The sequence below is a fragment of the Bos taurus genome, chromosome X (genome assembly GCF_002263795.3).
Source record: "Bos taurus isolate L1 Dominette 01449 registration number 42190680 breed Hereford chromosome X, ARS-UCD2.0, whole genome shotgun sequence".
NCBI lineage: Eukaryota > Metazoa > Chordata > Mammalia > Artiodactyla > Bovidae > Bos > Bos taurus.
The window spans coordinates 134,488,716-134,512,074 of record NC_037357.1 but is presented as its reverse complement, the minus strand read 5'-3'; the positions used below and the strand labels follow the sequence as shown (position 1 = coordinate 134,512,074).

The 23,359-nt window shown below is 43.7% G+C and overlaps 1 protein-coding gene across 3 annotated transcripts in view; it reads left to right on the top strand.

Annotated features, from left to right (window-relative positions):
* The window catches only part of LOC101902122 (uncharacterized), a 493,329-nt gene that overhangs the window by 392,163 nt on the left and 77,807 nt on the right, over positions 1 to 23,359 (top strand). For all 3 annotated transcript variants that reach the window (XR_009493626.1, XR_009493624.1, XR_009493623.1), the window contains one exon: positions 6,762 to 11,177. The gene's annotated coding sequence lies outside the window, so the exon portion shown is untranslated. The remainder of the gene's footprint in view (positions 1 to 6,761; positions 11,178 to 23,359) is intronic.

The following is a 23,359-nucleotide window of genomic DNA, read 5'->3' as shown; positions in this document are numbered from 1 at the left end:
GGACACGACTGAGTGACTGAACTGAACTGAACTGACGGAGTCGCCAAGTGTCTAATCAGTGTTCATTCTTAGCAGGACCGTATTTCCATCCAAATGTCCTGCAGTAATGCCCAGATCATAGCAGTCTTCAGTGATGGCATGAGTGTTTGAATCCCTCTGCATCAAAAGAGCGTTTCTTTTGCGCCTGCCTAGGAACTGTCTGGGTGCTCTTCCAGAAAGCCAGTTTATTTCCACTGGGTGGGACATGAAGGGAACTAAAGCATACCACACTCTGTAGCTCAGGGGCAAGGTTGGCCTGACCTTGAGGCCTGGATCCCGATGGTGCCTGCGGGCATCTTCGAAAGCCAGGGCTGCCCTGGTTGGGACTGGGAAGTGGTCTTGCTACACATGCCGTGTGGGTCAGTGGCCTCCCAATAAACGGGCTCTAGTCCCAGGACTCAGCTGCCTGCCAGACTCCTTGCTCAGAAAGAGGGCTCTAATGGAAACCAGTAGGTCCAGTTTAGAGCCCAGCTCTGGGTCGCCCCTCAGCCTGGGTCTCATAAGCCTCCCATCTTCCCTCCTTCTCCCTGGTTGGAGCAGCCTCCTTGGGGACATGTCACTAACTCCCACTGAGTCCTAGAATTTCAAGCCAGGAAACCCCAGATGCTTCCTCCTGTGGAAACGTTTCTGGGAGATGAGAGAAGGGAAGAGTTCGGAGCTTGTCTGTCCCGAGGGGTCACACATTTACACCAGCGTCTCTTCCAGAACACTGGGCTTGTGAATGGGGCCACATGCCCGTTTGAAGATTCTGGAGCACCCCCCCACCTCACCCCTGCCGATCCGTGGGAACACTTTCTAACTCAGCCCTCAGAGGAGGCAGAGAACACAGAGCTGACGGACGTGTGTCAGCTGTGGGCTACGTCACCCCCATCCTCAGCACAGCCAGGGGCGACATCTCCTGAAAACTCGATAGACTTGGTGCTAGCATAGATTCAGCTCTGAGTTTGCTGCCCTGAACAGTATCAGACCCCGAGTGTTGAAGCATAGCCCTCTGAAAAGCTTCCCACAGGGGCAAGTTATACGACAAAAATGCATTGAAACTGCTCCGAAAGACCTCCTACGTGGATGGTCATATCAGAGGCGAGTCTGCATGCAGGTTCCTATAAGTCATGTGTCTTCACCAATCTCGGAGTTCACTTCGCCCTCATACAACTCCATGTAGAGCAGAGATTACTTGCTTCCAGGAGGTGCTTTTCCCAAATAATTCCCGATGGGAAAGTGGGGCATTTGAAACCCCCACCAGAGAGCTTGCAATTTTTGGTGAAGTGTTTATTCCAGTGGTACCAGCTATTGTATATTAGACATTTTCACACTGCAGACAGCTCAGGAATGACACGTGGATGGGAACTGAACGTGGTGTCTGATCTCTGGTTTTCTAGGAGAGGAATTATCATGGCCTTTCACTGGTATTGCACCTGGGGAGTGAGTCAGCTTTGAGTCAAGAAAAACAGACTAAGCTGAGAGTCTAGAATCTGAAAAGTGTGACTCCTAGAAAGTGTTGATGTCTCTTTGTAATAACATCTTGTTCAGTTCGTGTTAAACCTTCCCAAAAGGGCAAGGAGAAGGACACAAGTCAAGCAGAGAAAAGCACACTTTTATCAGACTTCAGGTTTTTTAAAAAAAAATGTTACAATTGTTTAAAGTTTGAAAATACTAATCTGTGGATTAGCAGGATTGGGTGTGATGCTGTTTTCGTTGAGTCAAGGATGGGCCGTGCGTGTGTCCTGCCATCAAAGAGCTCACAGAGTGTGTTGCAGAAAAGACACACTGCTGTGAACTCTCGTTTATTTGTTGGTTCAGCATTTGTAGGTTTGAAGCCCCCTAAATTAGTCCTTGCCGTGTGTTGATAGTCATCCATGGACATGCACGGTGGTGGAAATTGTCAGTCCACTCTCAGTGGGCCCACAGCAGCAGATTTATGTGCAGTTCATTTAAATAATGTATCTTCACTGATCTTGGGGTTCCCTTGGCGACCGTGCTCCTAGCTGAGGGCAGGCCTCTGCCTTCCTGTCTTATCTCTCTTCCTCTAAACAGGTGTCCTTCACCTGGTCTGAAAAGCTGCTTGCATTTCTGTGCTTTTGTTTCATGATTGCACCACTTAAAATACCTGGGGTGTGGTACTGAACTATGAAGGTAGTTAAGATTGCCACATCTCTTATGGAGCAAATAGGTGCTGGATAAGCTTTATGCAGGGGCATTGCGTGATGGATGTGTGTTCAGTGTTAGTGTATCAGCAGTATGTATTCAATAAGGTGTCTGTAAACAGTGCTGAGTTGCTCAGTTGAGTCCAGCTCTTTGCAACCCCATGGACAGTAGCCTGCCAGGCTCTTCTGACCATGGAGTTTCCCAGACAAGAATACTTAAGTGGGTAATAACTATGTCCTCCACCACAGAATCTTCCCCACCCAAGGACTGAACCCACATCTCCTGCATTGCAGGCAGATTTTTTATTTATTTATTTATTTTTTACTAATGAGCCATTGGGGAAGCAGTTATGTGCCAATCAGTGGATTAAAATGTTGTGCCCGGAAGCCCATAGGCACCTTACCCTGTGTTTCCTCTAGGAGCCAGTGGTTCTGTATTCGCTAACTGGATATGTGTGGTGATGTTCAGGACAATGCCACCACAGATAATGAGGATTGACTCTGTTTGTGTATGTGTAAAAGTTTGTATGTGTAGGTAGAAGCGTGTCATTGTGCTACAGGCGGCATGCATACGTATCAGGGAAAGATGCAAAACAACCATACCTAGAAAAGGAAGGGGTCTTCGAGGCCCTGGTGTTAAGTGTCCTTCAGGACCATTAGAACACAGCTGGAGAATCTGGTCTGCTTGCTTGGTGGCCACAGCCTCCCTGTAGTCTGATTCTTCCACCTCCTGGGAAGTTTCTTGAAAAGTAACCATTGTCTGCATAGCTTTGGTCTCGGTTCAGTTCAGTCACTCAGTCGTGTCCAACTTTCTGCAACCCCGTGAACCGCAGCATGCCAGGCCTCCCTGTCCATCACATACTCCCAGAGTTTACTCAAACTCATGTCTGTTGAGTCGGTGATGCCATCCAACCATCTCATCCTCTGTCATCCCCCTCTCCTGCCTTCAATTTTTCCCAGCATCAGGGTCTTTTCCAATGAGTCAGTTCTTCCCGCCTGGTAGCCAAAGGATTGGAGTTTCAGTTTCAGCTTCAGTCCTTCCAATGAATATTCAGGACTAATTTCCTTTAGGATGGACTGGTTGGGTCTCCTTGCAGTCCAAGGGACTCTCAAGAGTCTTCTCCAACACCACAGTTCAAAAGCATCAACTCTTTAGCACTCAGCTTTCTTTATAGTCCAGCTCTCACATCCATACACTTTGGTCTGCTGACAGCTAAACAATAAAAAGGAGATTGGTAATATTCCCTTGGATCCTATCATGCCAAAGGTTTTACAGAGTCATAGACTTGTTTTGGAGGGGAGGCCTTCTGAAAGATATCCTAAGTGCCAAATCTGACCAAAGTCAGATTGGTCTCATTTTTAAACTATGAATGCAGAGAGCCAAACAAAACCTTGGCTCCCAGAAACTTGTTTCCTTTGTTCCAACGGTTCCCTTTGTCTAATAAATTACCTGACCACGAACCAGAGGGTGTTTTGAAAATATACGTCGGGAGGGAGGGAGAGAGGGAAGAATCAGTGGAACACAGAGGTGTTTGGGGGCAATGAGTTAATTCCTTGTGATCCCGTGATGTGGCGGGAGAAGAAGGGGACGACAGAGGATGAGATAGTTGGATGGCATCATCAACTCGATGGACGTGAGTTTGAGCAAGCTCTGGGAGATGGTGAAGGACAGGGAAGCCTGGCGTGCTGCAGTGCATGGGGTCACAAGGAGTCAGACACGACTGAGTGACTGAACAAGGAAAATGTTGCATATATATCATTATACGTTTGTCCAAACCCGCAGTCTGTATGGCACTAGGGGCAAACCCTAATGTAAGCTACGGACTCGGGTGATAATGGCTCAGTATAGATTCATGAGTTTCACCACATGTACCTCCGTGGTGGAGGGTGTTGATTTTGTTGACAGGGGGTGGGGGTTGGATGGGGGTGGTATGTGCCTGTGCGGTGGCAGGGAGTGTATAGGAATTGTCTGTACCTCCTGCTCAGTTATGCTGTGAATCTAAAGCTACCCTAAAAGGAAAGTCTAAGATATATTACATACATACATGCATATGTGATGTCAGCCTGCTTTCTTGTTTATAAGTGTTCCATTATTCCTAAAGGAAGGTATGTACTCCTTAGTATAACCTGGCCAAAGGTCGACCAGACCACATCTTTGATCTCTGTCTTGCTGTCATTGGCAGACACAGGTACAGGTGTTGTGAGATGTGAAGCTTGAGTTACGTTTAAAAAGAATATTAAACTGCAAAATCTGAATTTAGGTGCATGGTCTTAGGGTACAAGGGAGCTTCCAAAGATTCCTTAGTTTTACAGCAAATTCGTAGACTGTGATGGTGGGAAGAGTTGAGGGCAAGAGGAGAAGGGGGCGGCAGAGGATGAGATGGTTGGATGGCCTCACTGACTCGATGGACATGAGTTTGAGCAAGCTCCAGGAGATGGTGAAGGACAGGGAAGCCTGGTGTGCTGCAGTCCCTGGGGTCACAAAGAGTCGGACACGACTGAGCGACTGAACAGCAACAGCACAGCAAATTCAATACCAGGCATTAATCCAGCAATGCCAAACTGGCCTTCCTTTTGTACATCAAGGAGGCCAAACCCACTCCCCACTCAGAGTGCTCCTATCAGCTCGGTATTGGATCCTTCTCCTGGCTCATCCACTGAAATTGTTAGTCTTTTCAAAGAGATGGAGCCAGGGTAAAGTATCTACAGCATTGGAACACCACCCTATTGTATTACTCTAATACTGGCTTGCTCTCAGATTGCCTTCTGTTACCTTCCATTTATTATGTTATGTCCATTACCTTATGATACAGATACTAGTTTGAACTAATCAAATGCAGGTTGAATGCATGAATACAGGGATGAGCCTCTCTGGACTTTACCAGCACATCATGACAGTGTTACAGGCCGAATGAATGAATGGATACAGGAATGAACCTCCCTGTGCTTAAAATAAAGAGTCTATCCTGACAGTGTTACATGCCAGAAGAATGAATGAATGAATAAATACAGGAGTGAACCTCCCTGTGCTGAAAATAAAGAGCATATCATGACAGTGTTATGTGCCAGAAATCTAAGGATCAGCCATGAGAAGTTAGTAAACACATAGATGAGAACGGTCATGATGACAAAGTTAAAGCGATGAGATTGCCTCCCTACTGCAGAAAAACAGACATCTGCAGAGGACAGCTTACACATTTCTTAATCTGAGAGTTGATGAAGCTCAGCTCATTGTCAGGTGAGGCAGTGAAACAACAGAAGCCCCTTTGAAGCACAGTCAGAATAAAGAGAAGTGTTCAGTTATCACCAAAACGTTTAAACAATGTCACAAAAATGCTCGTCGCTGAAACCGTATAGAAAAGTCTAAAAAAAGGCTTCGGAAAAAAATCACTTGGGAAAGATACTTATATAAAAAGGTTTTCTGCATCCAGATAGCACTCAGAAAAAAATGGATTAGAAATACTGCATTCACAGTAGCACACAAAATAATTGCATTCCCAGGAGTAGAGTGACGTACAAGGACTGTGAATGAAAAATAAGAAGAAAGCCATCAAGCTAAAAAGAAAATTATGAAGTGCTGCACAAAACTGGATGCGTACATTGTCACAGAGGTGGCTCAATACTATAGAAATGTTGACACTGTCCAGGTCACTTTACAAAACTTCAAGCCAAATCCGTTGGCTGACTTTTCAAATTTATCCCATAGTGAAAGAGTAGCCAGAAAGATACTGCAGAGAGAAATGGTGAGATAATAGAACATATAGGACTATACAATGAAAACAGTGGCAAACATGCTAGAGTAGAGAAGTTAAAAAAAGAAAAAACCAAGAGTATGATAACACGGAAGCTGGAGCTTGTAAAGCTAACATCCCAGATCACTCACGAAGAGACGGGTTCTTCTGATGAAAACTAGATGCCTGTGTCACTACACACAGCATTACAGGTAGACTTGTAAAACTGACATGTAGTTAACACCGCTGTTAACATCAGATCAGATCAGTCGCTCAGTCGTGTCCGACTCTTTGCGACCCCATGAATACACACACACGAAGAGAAAAAACCTAGGCGTGACTTCTGTAATGCTCTGTTGAGGAACGTGTTCTGAGCTATGGCAATTAGAAAGGAAAATGTGAAGGAAAACCTTGATATTGTATTTATTTTGCATGCAAAATGCACTAAGTAAAAATCCAAATGACAGTTACCTGGAAAGAAATGGTCATACATCAATAGGCAAGAAAAAAAAAAAAGATATCTCTTATTGACCCCCTCAAAATAGCCTTCACAACTGTCTTAACAAAAATGAATTAAAGACATGAACAGGCAGTTTCCAGAATAAGAGAAAAATAATCAATAAATATATTAAAGAAAATCAAACCTCACTACTTATCATTCCTGCCAAAAAATTACTTTTTAAGATTTTGTCTTTTTTTCTGTTACTTTGGGAAAGATTTAACAAAGTAGTGATATCATATTTTTTTAAAGTGCTGAAAATGAAAACCTTCATACAATTTTGTATTATAAATTTATGAATATACTCAAAGTTATGTTATATTCACTCACTATATGTTCATTTTTAAGGTAAATATACTTCTTGATCCAACCAGTCCATCCTAAAGCAGATCAGCTCTGGGTGTTCATTGGAAGGACTGATGTTGAAGCTGAAACTCCAATCCTTTGGCCACTTGATGCAAAGAGCTGACTCATTGGAAAAGACCCTGATGCTGGGAAAGATTGAGGGCAGGAGGAGAAGGAGATGACAGAGGATGAAATGGTTTGATGGCATCATCAACTCAATGGACATGGGTTTGGGTGAACTCTGGGACTTGGTGATGGACAGGGAGGCCTGGCGTGCTGCGGTTCATGGGGTCGCAAAGAGTCGGACACGGATGAGTGACTGACTGAACTGATACTTCTTGATAGTGTGATTTACTTCAAGAGGGCTGCTTTTATGAAAATATTTGGAAAAGTCCACTAAGAGCTGGAAAATATGAATAGATTTAAATGTGTGGAGTCCCAGATTCAGCCATTTATTTTTATAAAGCAAAAGGTGAACCCATGATTGTTCACAACAGAAAATTATTCAATAGCTTGCCTTACATTCATCCATTGGAGTAGCGTCCAGCACTTAAGGGTAACACTCGGGACATGAAAGATGCTGTGAAAAGATGTGAATAATATGTTGTTAAGTAAACATGTAATAAGATCCAGTGTGTGCAGAGATAAACCTTTAGTATGTTCTGTTCCTCTCTCTCTCTCTGGGGGTAGAATTATGAGAGACTCTTGAGAGGGGTGGGCGTTTCGTTTAAAAATCTAACAACTTACCATTTTGTGCAAATCTGTTAACTTTGAGAACAAGGAAAGCAAGTCGTAATCGGCACAGTTCAAACCCAAGGAGCTGAGTCATTAAAAAATAATCTATTCTGCAAATGTCACAGGAGAGGCAAGATTTCTGTGAGCAACGTGGGCGGCTAAGACTCAGAAGTAGTATTTTTACTTGAGTACAGAAAAGGAAGGAACGGGGTCTCAAGTTGAGATAGAAGAGATGCCTCACGGAGAGAGAGTCAGCCTCAGTTCATTCGCCTCCTCCCGCTGCCTTAGGCTGAATGTGCTGGATTCCTGGAGATTAAATGGTCCGTCCTCCCCACGCCCTGCTCTTCAAGCAAGTCCTCCCCACGCCCTGCCCTTCAAACAAGTCCTCCTTCACTGTTCAGCCCACAAAGAGGAGCGACTTACACCCATTAAGTCTCAGTTAAATGCCTTATGGGAAAGACAGATGGACACGTCTTCCCATCCCCTCCAAACAAATGCTGTTTTTGCATTCATATTCTTGCCATCAAAACATACTGGCATAATCCAGGACAAATCTTTGCGAAATGTCCTAATTTTTCTCTCATACTGAAAAATCCATCTGTAAGATGTGGCGTGTGACTCAGAGATCTGACCATAGGGAGACGAAGGACCTACCTGGGGTCGGCTGTGTGAAGGTTGGCAATCTTCGAGAAAGAGCATGGGTCTCTGCGGAAGCTGAGGTGTGACTGGTTCAGACATGGCCCATGCACATTTCATTAGGTGCCAAAGTTTCCTGAGTGTGGGGAGTCAGGTTTTCCTGGATTCCCATGACATTTCTGAGTACCTTTAAATCCCTCGGTGTGAGTGTGTACATGTGTGTGTGTGACCTACACTGATGCATTTTCCATTCCTTACCATCGAACCGAGTCTCCCCCATGCATATTCACACGTTTGCAGCAAGGCTGGAAACAGCTGCTTTCTGGGACAACATGGAAAGCAGACAGCGGTAGATGACCTGAAATGTGCAAGTGTTAGTCCCTCAGTCGTGTCCGAGGCTTTGCGACCCTGTGGACTGTAGCCTCACCAGGTTCCTCTGTCCATGGGGATTCTCCAGGCAAGAATCCTGGAGCAGGTGGCCATGCCCTCCTCCAGGGGATCTTCCCGACACAGGGATCGAACCCAGGTTCTCCCGCATGGCAGGCGGATTCTTTAGCATCTGAGCTGCCAGGGAAGCCCCCTGACCTGGGCCACAGTCAAACTGTCCATTTGGCTGGGTCAGTTCCAGCTCTTTCGGAGTGTGCCAAGTGCCATGGGACACAGCAGACCGTTACTAGTGAGGCGCCAGACTGAGCCGGGAAATGGATGGCATATGGCAGGTAGCCTATAGGATGTAGGTTTTGTGGTTTGTAACCAAATAGCATGTTTCATCTAATTTGTGACTGGTAATGGTGGAGAATTTTTTTTTTGAAGAAATAACTGATTCCACACAAAGTGTTTATTCAGTGAAATTCTACAGGATACTCACAGCAAGGGGCTTCCCTAGTAGCTCAGACAATAAAACATCCGCCTGCAATGCACTAGACCAGGGTTCGATCCCTGGGTCGGGAAGATCCCCTCGAGGAGGGCATGGCCACCCACTCCAATATTCTGGCCTGGAGAATCCCATGGACAGAGGAGCCTGGTGGGCTACAGTCCATGGAGTCGCAGAGAGTCAGACATGACTGAGCAACTAACATACACACACACACACACACACACGCACACTCACAGCAAGCCAAATGATTGAAAGGTGATGCCGATAACTCTGGGTCAACTCATTTGATTATTTTCCCGGATGAAGATGTATGTCAGTGCCTGAAGCCGTTCCGATGCATCAAATCCCTGCTCTCAATTGGTTGGCTTGGACTTTTGTTTTATTCAGTTTAAATAGATTGGGAATAGGGAAAGGGGCTTTTGGATTTTTTTTTCCTGTTTCACTGAAGTCATTCTGGAGTAATAAAACCACAGCTTGAAACTGTGTTGTTTGGCTGCTGCAGGCCTCAGACAACCTGCATATCTCATGTACCTCATGGGACCTGCATGTCTTTATACAGTATTCAGATGGACGTCTGGGACTTTGAACCTACGTGTGCATGAAAAGTAGCTGACAGAGTTACGAGCAGTACCTTCTGTCATCTCAGCAAAATACCTATTTTTGCTCTTTCATGAAAATTATATGCACTTAATTGCTTACCAGTTGCTGATAAGCCAAAGGCTCTATGACATGAAAAATTTTTTATCCTGAAGTGAAGCCTTTCCCTCCTCCAGAGGACCTTCCCAACCCAAGGATTGAACCCAGGTCTCCCGCATTGCAGGTGGATTCTTTACCAGCTGAGCTACCTGGGAAGCCCAAGAATACTGGAGTGGGTAGTCTATCCCTTCTCCAGCTGATCCTCCTGACCCAGGAATCCAACTGGGGTCTCCTGCATTGCAGGCGGATTCCTTACCAACAGAGCTATCAGGGATGCCCCCCTTTCTTAACGTTGAAAATATTTTCTCTTAATATTGCAGGGTGATGGCAAGTTAGTTACATATATATATGTGTGTGTGTGTGTGTGTGTGTATGTATTTCTGCAAGCTGAAAAGTGTTAAAGCATTTTGCAAAGCTACATCATGCAGAGATTAGCTATCACTAACGTAAGCACGCATTTGAGACTTGAGTATTAATTTCCTTGTTCACATATCTTAAAATGTATCCTCAGCAATACCTATCATAAGGCTGCAGTGTTAGTTTAGAGAGAGAGTGGGGAAAGGTGGTGGAGCGTCTTAAAATAGTTTGGCTGCTTCTTTTTCATTAGTTGATAAATGTGTGTTAATTATGAATGGATGATTATCCATTGGTTAAATAGGACACCAGGCAGATTTTACTTCTCACGATAACTGTGTCTCCTCCATCTTAGATTTCAAGAACCAGACTTTGATAAGAGTCTTTGGATTTTTCACCAGTAATTCTGTAAATTTAACTGACTGTGTTTCAGGTAGAGTATAAATGTTTTAACTTTCAGCACTTTCCCTACCCTTTACAATGACATGGCCATAAGGACACATGGAGGTAATTGTCACTGTGACATTTGGAATTTTATTCTGACCTACATAATTATACAGAAGGTTTTAAGAACCATAGGAAAAAGGCAAGCCCAGAGTGTGGGGGTTGAGGTGGGGGGAACCAAGGGATATTACAGACCATTTTCAGAATTATGAATTGCATATAGAACGCTAATTAAAGAAATGTTTAAATTAAAAAGATACAGTAGAATTAAAAAGAGGTGAACAAAAACAGGTAGCGTTTTAAAGTCAGCAAAGAGACAAGTAGCATGCGGTATTAGAAAGAGAGAGGAAGTGGTGCTAATATTTGTAGGCATCATTAGCAGTAACGCAAAATAACAAGGCATTTGCAGAGCATCAGTAGGGAGAAGACCATTCTTGAATTTTGCACCCTTGGGATAAACAGTTCAGTTAACTTTTTATTTTTTATTTTTTTTTCAGAAATTGTATCACAGTCACACCAGGTAAATAGACAAGAAATTCTTTTCAGTGCTGTTTTGTAAACGCACGACAGTAAACTACCCAAGAGACCAGCATTATAGTACTTGTTAAAGAAATCATATATCAACGTAAAGAGCTGCCAAGAATTGCCAGGACGGTGCTGTAGCTGCATTGTTTACAGTAAGTTATTTATTACGTTTTTAAATTTTACAATGAAGTAGGACACTGAATTGAGCATGGACCAGCAAATTAAACAGCTAGAAAATCAGGACTTCCCTGGTGGGCCAGTGGTTAAGACTTCGCCTTCCCAGCTGGAGGGGAGCAGATTTGATCCCTGGTCAGGAAGGTGAGATCCCATATCCTTTTGGCCAAAAAAACACAAAACATAAAACAGAAGCAATAATGTAACAAGCTCAATAAAGACTTTAAACAACCAGAAAATGTGTGCATTTAGTGCAGTCGTGCATACAACCTGGGCATAAAAGCATACAGTGTACCTCAGGCATGGTAGGGGCTTCGCTGGTGGCTCAGCTGATAAAGAATTGCCCTGCAATGCGAGAGACCTGGGTTGCAAGAGACCTGGGTTCTATCCCTGGGTTGGGAAGATCCCCTGGAGACGGAAACAGCCACCCACTCCAGTATTCTGGCCTGGAGAATTCCGTGGGCTGTATAGTCCATGGGGTCTCAAAGGGTTGGACACGACTGAGCGACTTTCACTTCACTTAGGCATGTTATGTTTCTTTGAAGGGACAGATAAATTGTGTGTGTGTCAGGGGGCGGGGTGGTTAAAGATTCAAAGACCAAGGTTTTCTTTACATAAATCTTAAAAATTTTTTTAATTAATTTAAACTTTTCAATATTTTATTTTATTGAAGTATCATTGATTTATAATAATCATATTAGTTTCAGATATACATCAAAGTGATTCAGTTATGTATATGTGCTTGTGCATATACATGTTCAGACTCTTTTCCATTATAGTTTATTATAAGGTACTGAGTATGATTTGGTGTGCTATACAGTAATTCCTTGTTCCATATCTATTTTATCTGCAGTAAAGTATATCTTTTAATGCCAAACTTCTGATTTATCCCTTCACCTACCCTTTCCCCTTTGGTGACCAAGAGTTTGTTTTCTGTGTATTTGAGTCTATTTCTGCTTCGTAAATAAGTTCATCTGTAGTATTTTTTTAAATTCCACGTGTAAGTGATACATAATATTTGTCTTTCTTGGTCCGACTTACTTCGTTAAGTATGATATTCTCTAGGTCTGTCTGTGTTGCTGCAAATGGCATTTATTTGTTATTTTTCATGGCTGAGTAGTATTTCACTGTGTGTGTGTGTGTGTGTGTGTGTGTGTGTGTGTGTGTTCGCACACTACATCTTCTTTATCCATTCATCTGTCGATGGATATGTAGGTTGCATCCATGACTTAGCTATTGTAAACAGTGCTGCTATGAACATAGGGGTGTGTGCATGCATTTGAGTTTGAGTTTTCTTTGGATATACGCCCAGGAGTGAGATTGCTGGATCATACGCTAACTCTGTTTTTAGCTTTTTAGGGAACCTCCACACCGTTCTCCATCATGGTTGTACCGATTTACTTTCCCATCAACAGTATAGGAGGATTCCCTTTTCTCCACATCCTCTCCAGCATTTGTAGACTTTTAAATAATGGCCAGCCTGAGCAGTGTGAGGTGCTAATACTCACATTTTTGATTCGCATTTCTCTAATAATTAGCAGTATTGATCACCTTTCCCCCTATGTTGGCTGTCGGTATATCTTCTTTGGAGAAACGTCTGTGTCAGTCTTCTTCCCATAAAATTAATTGAACTTGTGGATTCATTTACAAAATCACACGCAGCGTGTTTTCAGTATTTTTATCAGAAACTCAAAATTGTAGAAACGTCTTATGGAACTCTCCAGCTCACCTTGTCTCATCTGCAAAAGTATGACAGAAGCTCAGTCATGGTCTCTGCATCCCCGGGGAAAGTGCAGAGCGTTATGTGGCCGTGGTTTTTCAGTTTGTACCATGTAAACCGAGTGTCACTGTGTAGGATTATAAGTTATAATATAATTATGATTATAAGTGACATTCACTTAAGTCACTGAAGCTTTCACTTCATCACATGAAACAGGAGACTGTTGCCTCTCAAAATATTTTAAAGAAACATTGTATGCCCACGAATTTGTAAACTAGAACCACAGTGCTCACGAGCATATCTCTTTTACGTTAGACTGAGTGTGTAGGCGAGTATCTGTCCTCAGTGGCAGAGTTTTCTTGTTTTTATCCCTTCCTTTGATGTAGTAGAGAGTGGACGGCCACGCTTCCCTCTCTGTGGTCTCAGCCTGCTGGCTGTGAGCGCCTCCTGTGCCTGGAATGACTCACGCAGACAGATGAGCGTCTTTGAGTCTCACGTGGCATCACCAGGCTCACAGCCACAATTGCGTTTCACGACCAAAGGGAGCACTTCAGTGGCGTTGCCTGTGTTCGCCCTCTTTCACAGCCAGACCTTTTCTTAGCTTATGTGATGGACCAACCCACTGTGTAAAATGAGCTGGCTCCACCCGGCATCTGGTCGATTTGCTAAAATGCACGCTAAGTCGTGTCCAACTCTTTGTGGCCCCATGGACAGCAGCCCGCCAGGCTCCTCTGTCCGTGGAGTTTTCCCAGCAAGAAGACTGGAGTGGGTTGCCATTTCCTCCTCCAGGGGAATCTTCCCCACCCAGTGATCAAACCCGTATCTCCCACATTGCATGTGGATTCTTTCTCATCTGGTCCACCAGGCAAGCAGCATCCATGTTATCTCCTTTAAAAAGTAAATGGTAGGAATTAATTTAGTAGAAAGCTGGAGGTTGGCCTAGTGCTAATGTAGCCACTAGGGTCTATTATGAAATCTGAGAGTAGATTTCAGAACAACGTCCTGGCCAGGCTTAAAACCTAGATGAAGGTTGGAAAGATACACGTGGCTTGGCAATGCTCTCTTGAAATGAACTTAATGTTGTTTTATTACTTCTAAGAAATTTTGAAAAAAAAAATACAGGACTAGCTATTGACAATCGCCATCTGCTGTATGGCCTCTCTTGTTTACGGATTTGTTGCTTTGGATTTGTTCTGTATTTATAAAAATCCATCAATGTATTTGGAGCTTTCTGGGTGGCTCGGTGGTAAAGAATGTGCCTGCCAGTGCAGGAGACCCGAGCTCTACCTCTGGGTCAGGAAGATCCCCTGGAGGAGGGCACGGCAACCCACTCCAGTATTCTTGCCTGGAGAATCCCATGGACAGAGGAGCCTGGCAGGCTGCAGTCCATGAGGTCGAAAAAGAATTCAGCAACAACTTAGTGAGTAAACAACAACAAAATAAATTTATTTTTAAATTTTACGCAATCATACCCCTGTGAAACATTTTAATATTTGCATAACAATCCATCTTATGTTTTACTTACTTACTTTTTGTATTTCTGGACATTTTTCTCTTTTTTGCTAACAATTCCTATTTTCACTAACATTTTGGCAAATTTTTTTGATGCTTGTTGATATTTGTGAATATTTGATACAATTATATGTTTTAGGTTGAATATCTTCAGGATAGATTTCCAAATGTGAAGTTGTCCAATAAAGGGCATTCTCATATTCTACGTATCTGACATGTAATGCCAGAAACCTTACCAAAGTAGCCTTTAGATCCACTGCAGACACTCAAACAAGAGACAGTCTTAACTTCTAAAAGGGATTGACTGTTTACCTGATTGAAAACCTGGTATTTTTTTTTTTGTAACACTGTGTGGTTCTTTTGATACATTTCGAAAGTCATTCTATTGAAGTATAACTGACATGTAAAAAAAACTGTGATTATTTAACGTACACAGCTTGCTAACGTTGGTGTTTGTGTGTGTTAAGACTACTTCACATAAGATGTAGCTCTTGGAATATTGAAGGATACACTGGAGTTTTGTTTTTTTGTTTTTTGGCTCCATTGAGTCTTTGTTGCTGTGTGTGGGCTTTCTCTAATTACAGCAAGTCCATTCTCTTTGGCCAACCCAACAGACATTTCAATGATACATGATCTAAGATCCCTTCCGAATCATGTCTTCGATTTTTTTCCTTAAGGATTAAGACATGTTCCTTTACAAACTTGTTTTAAACGAATCTTATGGAGGTGGCTTAGAGATTCTGAAAGTTATCATAAGCTGTATGGAGACTATTACCTTAATGGGAAAGAGTAGGAAACACTATCAACAAAAACAAGGTTTTAATATCAAGAAATAGAGTGGTTATATTTTTACAAGAAATAGAGCCATTTAACTGCATTTTAAATAGAGTGAGTGATTAGGAATGAATCTGGTTCACAAACCTGAACTGTGGAGATAATAGTGCTTGTTAGGAGCCCACCTGGCTGTTCCCTGGTGGCTCAGATGGTGAAGAACCCTCCTGCAATGCAGGAGATGGGGGGTTCGATCCCTGGTTCGGGAAGATCCCCTGGAGGAGGGCATGGCAACCCACTCCAGTATTCTTGCCTGGAGAATCCGAGGGACAGGGAGCCTGGCAGGCTACAATCCATAGAGTTGCAAGAGTCAGACGCGACTGAGTGACTGAGCACACGCAGTTGCCCGTTCCATCCGTATATGGTGCCAAACTTGTGCTGGAATTTGACCTTCTCTGTTCTCATGGCAGTTCCTGGTTGGAGCTCAAGAGGCACTCAGTGAAGGGTCTCTCCTCTGCCAGTCCCCATGCTCACCTTGCTGCAGCCAGCTCCTGGAGCTCTGCATGCCTGATGTCTCCCAGACCTCCTTGGGGTTCCTGCCGTGGTTCGCTTTAGACCCCGGAGAGGTGACTTCTCCTTCCATTGCATGCGTTTTCTTGTGTTCTCAGTAACAGCAAACAGATGCCAGTGCGGCGAATCTCTACAGGCCATAAATTCTACAGAGAACACATTCCTTTTTTTTTTTTTTTTTTTCTTCCTGGCCTTCCCTAGGAAGGGCTACGAGGGTTCCCAGACATGTGGGCCCTTGTTCAGAGGCATGATCCCTGAGCCCCGTGCAGTCCTCAGCAAGAGAGCCAAGCCCACCCCCAAAATGGTACACCTGTTTAGACCATCTGCTGAGCCCAAACAGGATGCATTTTTTCTCGCACTTCATTGACACGAACAGAGCTCATGTGGTTGGAGCCAAATTCTGCAGACAAGGCCTCTGGGGGTGGGGGTGGGGGGTCATTGTGCCCACCCCAACTGACCTGCCCAATTAGGGCACATTTGTGTGCCCAAGTCCTTCAGAAATCTGCTACCATGACCTCCTGCTTCCCCAGTGGAAAAGAATCCACCTGCCAGTCACTGGTCTGGGAAGACCCCCTGGAGAAGGACATGGCAACCCACTCCAGTGTTCTTGCCTGAAAATCCCATGAACAGAGGAGCCTGGTGGGCTTCAGTCCATGGGGTCACAAAGAGTCAGACACGACTGAGCAACTGAACAGCAGCAGCAGCAATCCGCTTATTTTCAGATATCAAGAAACAAAAGCTTCTTCACATAGAGTGGCCCATCTTCTGAGACCACTGAAACATGGTGGACACAACCCTAAAGTCTCTTTACAGACACTCAGCTGTTCAGTTCAGTTCAGTTCAGTCACTCAGTCGTGTCCGACTCTTTGTGACCCCATGGACCGAAGCACACCAGGCCTCCCTGTCCATCACCAACTCCTGGAGTCCACCCAAACCCATGTCCATTGAGTCAGTGATGCCATCCAGCCATCTCATCCTCTGTCGTCCCCTTCTCCTCCTGCCCTCAATCTTTCCCAGCATCAGGGTCTTTTCAAATGAGTCAGCTCTTCACATCAGGTGGCCAAAGTATTGGAGTTTCAGCTTCAACATCAGTCCTTCCAATGAAGATTCAAGACTGATTTCCTTTAGGAAGGATTGGTTGAATCTCCTTGCAGTCCAAGGGACTGTCAAGAGTCTTTTCCAACACTGCTGTTCAAAAGCATCAATTCCTCGGCGCTCAGCTTTCTTTATCGTCCAACTCTCACATCCATACATGACCACTGCAAAAACCACAGCCTTGACTAGACGGACCTTTGTTGACAAAGTAATGTCTCTGCTTTTCAATATGCTGTCTAGGTTGGTCATAACTTTCCTTCCAAGAAGTAAGCGTCTTTTAATTTCATGGCTGTTAAATAACATCCATTTGGAGAAGGACGTATGGTCTGTATCCTAAGTGAACAATTTTAAGGGTCTTTTTATTTTATTTTTTTTTAAATTTTATTTAACTTTACAATATTGTGTTGCTTTTGCCATATTTCAAAATGAATCTGCCACAGGTATACATGTGTTCCCCATCCTGAACCCTCCTCCCTCCTCCCTAAGGGTCTTTTTAATGCTAAAAAGAAAAAAAAAAGGGGGGGATCAGGCCTATGTTAAAAATCGTATGGTGGTGTAAGGCCATTGTGTAACTGTTTGAGAATAACCAGCCTTTTCAACCATTCATTTATGAGGTCAGACACTTGAACCAGCTGTCACCAACCTGTTTTGGCAACAGGGACTGGTTTTGTGGAAGATAGTTTTTCCACGGACCGGGGCTGAGGGGGGGTGGTTTTCAGATGATTCAAACATGTTATATTTATTGTGTATTTTATTTCTGTTCCCTGGAGAAGGAAATGGCAACCCAGTCCAGTATTCCTGCCTGGAGAATCCCATGGACAGAGGAGCCTGGTGGGCTACGGTCCACGGCGTCACAAAGAGTCAGATACGAATAAGTGACTTTTTCTTTTTCTTTCTTCATTTCATTTAGTATTACATCAATTCCATCACAGATCATCCAGGGTTAGATCCCAGAGACTGGGGACTCCTGACAAGCTGTCAGTGAGACAAAGTGGCTACTTGGCTTACCCTGCCCTCCAGACTCGAAATCTTTATCCTCCAGACTTGAAATCTTTACCGTTGTATGTTGTCGTTGCTGTTTAGTTGCTAAGTTGTGTCTGACTATCTGTGACCCCATGGACTGTAGCCCTCCCAGGCTCCTCTGTCCATGGGATTCTTCAGGCAAGAGTACTGGAGTGGGTTGCCCTTCCCTTCTCCAGGGCATCTTTCTGACCCAGGGATCCAACCCACATCTCCTGCTTTGGCAGGCAGATTCTTTAGCACGTGAGCCATCAGGGAAGCCCAGACACATGTATATATCATTACCTTTATTCTTAAAGGGGCTTCCCTTGGGGCTCAGACAGTAAAGCGTCTGCCTACAATGCAGGAGACCCGGATTCAATACCTGGGTTGGGAAGTTCCCCTGGAGAAGGAAATGGCAACTCACTTCAGTATTCTTGCCTGGAAAATCCCATGGATGGAGGAGTCCCGTAGACTACAGTCCATGGAGTCCCAAAGAGTTGGACAGAATTGAGCCACTTCACTTCACTTCAGTTTTATTCTTAAGAAAGGAAGGAAGCTTTTGGTAAAGTCCTGTATCTTGAGCAAACAATCCTATTTCACGACTTTTTTCCTCTTACAGGATTTAATCAATACTCTTCTTTACATTTTACTGGCCTTCTGCTGGGGCTTTTGCTTAAAGGAGTATTTAGAGTAGGCTTGAGGTCTCAAGCCTTATAAGCATTATGAGTAGAACTAATTATTCATGACAAAATTCTGTAATGAGCAGAACTCATTATTCATGACAAAATTCGGTAATGTCAGAGCTATGGTTCTGCGAGGCCTAAAAATTATGCACTTCTGGGAAACGAGGCTAATGAATGAGGCATGTGGGCTTGATGGGCCCGCCTGTGTCAAGTTGAAGCTATTAGTCCAGACTCTGCTATAGTGTTGCCCTCATTTCTTTGATATTTTGAAGACATTGCTATGATCACAGAAATCAACAACTGCTTTTCAAATATGATGTTATCTCATTTAATAATTTTGTTTCTTAAGTAATAATTATGTAAAAATCTGCTTACATAAAAATGTTAGGAGTTAAGGGTCTTAAAAGCTACTTTTAATTATTGATAATAAATTATTACTGATAATACTAAATATTACTCTAAATATTATAGTAAAATATTACTGATAATAACAATTACTGATAATAATTTTACTGATAAAAATAATCACTGATATAATTATTATTATATTTTCCAAGATTTAATTAATCAATTAAATTACATGGCTACTTGTGAATATAGGACACTCCCAAAAGTTACATTGTGTATTTTTAAAACATTTTTATTTTATGTTTAAGTTCAGCCAATTAACAATGTTAAGATGGTTTCAGGTGCACAGTGAAAGGAGTCAGCAATACAGGTACATGGATCCATCCTCCCCCAGACTCCCCTCCCGTCCAGGCTGCCACGTGACACTGAGCAGAGTTCCCTGTGCTGTCCAGCAGGTCCTTGCTGGTTCTCCATGTTAAACACAGCAGTGTGTCCATGTCCATCCCAAACTCCCTGACTATCCCCTCCCCTATCCTTCTCCCCTGGGAACCATCAGGTTATTACAGAGTATTGAGCAGAGTTCCCTGTGCTGTCCAGCAGGTCCTTGCTGGTTCTCCATGTTAAATACAGCAGTGAGTCCATGTCCATTCTAAACTCCCTAACTATCCTTTCCCCCATCTTTCCCCCCCGACAACTGTAAGTTCATTCTCTTAAGTCTGTGAGTCTATTTTTTTTTTCTATTTTTGAAATTTTAAAGATACATATTTAAAATTATATAAAATAAATTTGTATAGAATTATCTCTTAAGTTTATATAAAAATGAGAACTTTTAATTTGTAAACTGCTGTGTTGGTTTCTGCCATGCAGCCCTCAGTTCAGCCATAATTATGCAGACATCCTGCCTCCCTCCAGCCCCCGATCCCATCCCTGCAGGTCATCACAGAGTACCAGGGCGAGCTTCCTGGGCCTCATAGCAGCTTCTCACCAGCACTCCATCCTTGGTTCACACGTGGTGGTGGTATTTTCCTCATTTGTCCCACTCTTTCCCTCCCTCACTGTGTCCACAAGTCCCTTTTCTGCACCTGCGTCTCACTTCCCTAATGGCAACCCACTCCAGTGTTCTTGCCTGGAGAATCCCAGGGACAGGGCATCCTGGTGGGCTGCCGTCTATGGGGTCGCACAGAGTCGGACGGACACATTAATTATATGCATTAATATACAATATTTTTCTTTCTGACGTTCTCTGTGTAACAGGCTCCTGTTTTGGAAGTTCATTCGTATCACTTCTTTTTAGATTCTGCATCTAAGGACTGTCATACGATATTTGTCTTTCTCTCTCTGACTCTATTTCACTCAGTGTGACAATGTGGTTGCTCAGTCTAGTTTATATGAGAAGATATTTTACATTAACTGTACTCTGCTATTGAATTTTAGTAGCTGTCAAAAGGGCATGAAAATGGGTAAGATTCTCATGTGAATTCTCCTTTCTCTCTGTGATCCTGTGTAATATGTGTTGTACTTACATAATCCCTGCAACTCTAATCAAAACATTTGGAAGGAGGTGTGGGCCCTAGAACACAGAAATGATTAAACAACATTAGAAAAAACAGAGTAACTGTGAAACAAAGTTGAAATATTTTCCAAAAGCAACAATTGAAAGTATTAGCAATTATTGAAAGTATTCCCAAGAGATTACAGAAGCTGGTAAATGTACGTTTAAGTTCCATTAGTATTTCCAAAGATGGATAAGAAAGTACGATATGATAAAGGTGGAATCTTCATCAGTGGAAACGGGTGATGTTGACCAGTAAATGGATTTGAGGCGTCTGGCTATTTTGAAAACAAAGTTATGCGTTACCTCATAATATACAATATATACACAATATACAAAAAAATATACAATAATATCTAGATGGGGTAAAGATTCAAAAGTTATCCATTGACAGAGGAATGGATAAAGCAGCTATTGTATATACACACAGTGGAATATTCAGTTCATTTCAGTTCAGTTCAGTCGCTCAGTCGTGTCTTACTCTTTGCGATCCCATGAATCGCAGCATGCCAGGCCTCCCTGTCCATCACCAACTCCCGGAATTCACCCAAACTCATGTCCATCAAGTTGGTGATGCCATCCAGCCATCTCATCCTCTGTCGTCCCCTTCTCCTCCTGCCCCCAATCCCTCCCAGCATCAGAGCCTTTTCCAATGAGTCAACTCTTCGCATGAGGTGGCCAAAGGACTGGAGTTTCAGCTTTAGCATCAGTCCTTCCAAAGAACACCCAGGACTGATCTCCTTTAGAATGGACTGGTTGGATCTCCTTGCAGTCCGAGGGACTCTCAAGAGTCTTCTCCGACTCAGCCATAAAAGGATCGATTTTTGTGTCAGTTTTAATGAGGTGGATGAACATAGAATCTATTATACTGAGTGACATAAGTCACAAAGAGAAAAACAAAAATCATATATTAACACATATGTATGGAGTTTAGACGAGAAGGTCATGGCACCCCACTCCAGTACTCTTGCCTGGAGAATCCCCTGGACAGAGGAGCCTGGTGGGCTACAGTCCATGGGGTTGCATAGAGTCGGACACAAGTAAAGCAACTTTGCACGCACACATGGAGTTTAGAAAGATGGTACTCACGAACCTATCTACACGGCGGCAAGGGAGATGCCAACAGAGAAAACAGAGCTGTGGACACAGTGGGGGAAGGAGAGCGTGGGATGAGTTGAGAGAGTAGCATTGACATATACGCGCTCCTGGGTGTGAATTAGACAGCTAGTGGGAGCTGCTTTTTAACACAAGGAGCTCAGCTCGGTGCTCTGTGATGACCTAAGGGGCTGGGATGGGGGCTGGGAGGATGGCAGGGAGGTCAAGAGGGAGGAGATATATGCGTGCTTACAACCGATTCGTGTTCTGTGTGGCAGAAACCAACACGACATCGTAAAGCAATTGTCCTCCAATTAAATGTTAAAATTATTAAAAAGGACAAGAGAAGTGGAAGCTCAGAGGTAAAACCAGGTGGGGAATGCTTGAGAGACATCCTGGGGGATTCCCCGCCTATCCACCCCAAGGATCAGCTGTCCCTTTTGTCGAGAGTGATAACATAATGAATCCCTGGTATTACTGAGAATGTTCACTCCTGCCTACACTCATGTCTCCTGTGCATCTCCCAATGACAAGTTGTTTCCTCTCCACAAGCCACTGGAAATATAAGCTGCACTGGCTTCTCAGACAAGCAGCCACCCTCTTGGGTTCCCGTCAGAGCAAACCCCGTGTTGTTCTGTAGCCCTCCCCTTGCTCCTCGCGTCTCAGGCAACTACTACAATCTCCCCTCACCCACTTATGCGTCCTTTTTCATGGTGATGGACAGGGGGGCCTGGCGTGCTGCCGTCTGTGCGGTTGCCAAGACTCAGACACGACTGAGCGATTGAACTGAAGTGATGCGATAGGTGTGTGTGTGCTCAGTGGTGTCTGACTCTTTGCGGCCCCATGGACTGTAGCCCGCCAGGCTCCTTTGTCCATGGGATTTCCCCAGCCAGAGTAACAGAGTGGGTTCCCGCCCCCAAGGGATCTTCCCCACCCAGGGATCGAACCCACGTCTCTTGCAGCTGCTGCTTTGGCAGGCGGGTTCTTTACCACTAGTGCCACCTGGGAAGCCCCGTGGGATAAATAGATTCCGTTTTCAAAATACTAATAGCCAGTTCTTTCTTTTTTTTTTTTTAAACCGGATTCCATTTTTCTCACCTCATTTTGTGTGTGGGGTATGCATGTTGCACATCCCAAAAGCATAGACTGTCCCATGTTAAACTGGAAGCACTGTATTACACCATTTAATGTTTCTATTACAATGTAACCAATGCATGTTAATAACGAAAATGCATTTGCAGTGATCAACATGCATGAGAGTTCAAAAGATTCCCCCCAGAAAATACATACTGAATCCTTCTTCAGGGGACACACATCTTTTCATTTCATTTATTAACAGATTGTATAGAGTTTTCTTTTGTTCCTCTCTTTTTGAAAAACAAAAAACAGCTTCGGAAGTAAAATGACCCAGCCTGGGAGGCAGCACTGTGGAAACGGAAGCATTGTTCGATGCTTATTTGCTTGGTTCTCTGTGGTGCAATTTGGCTGGGAGGATACGCGCGTAGGCTCTTGTTTGATTGTGGACTCTTTAATGTGAATTTGATTGTAAAGCCCGGAAGGCCTGTCTCAGGCTTCTGTGTCTGTTTTCTAAAAAAAACATATAGAGACAGCAGGACAGCGGCTTATTTATTGACAGACCGGTGCACCAAGGGGAATTTCTGACCCAGGTCATACCAGCCCACAGAGGTCTGTAGCGCAATTAGGTCAAACCCTGTTTTGATTAACCCGAAATCATTTCAGCATCGCTCCAACTTTTCCCCTAAATTGCTGTCGTCCTCAGTGGACTTGTGGACTCTGGTAGCTGCTCCAAGG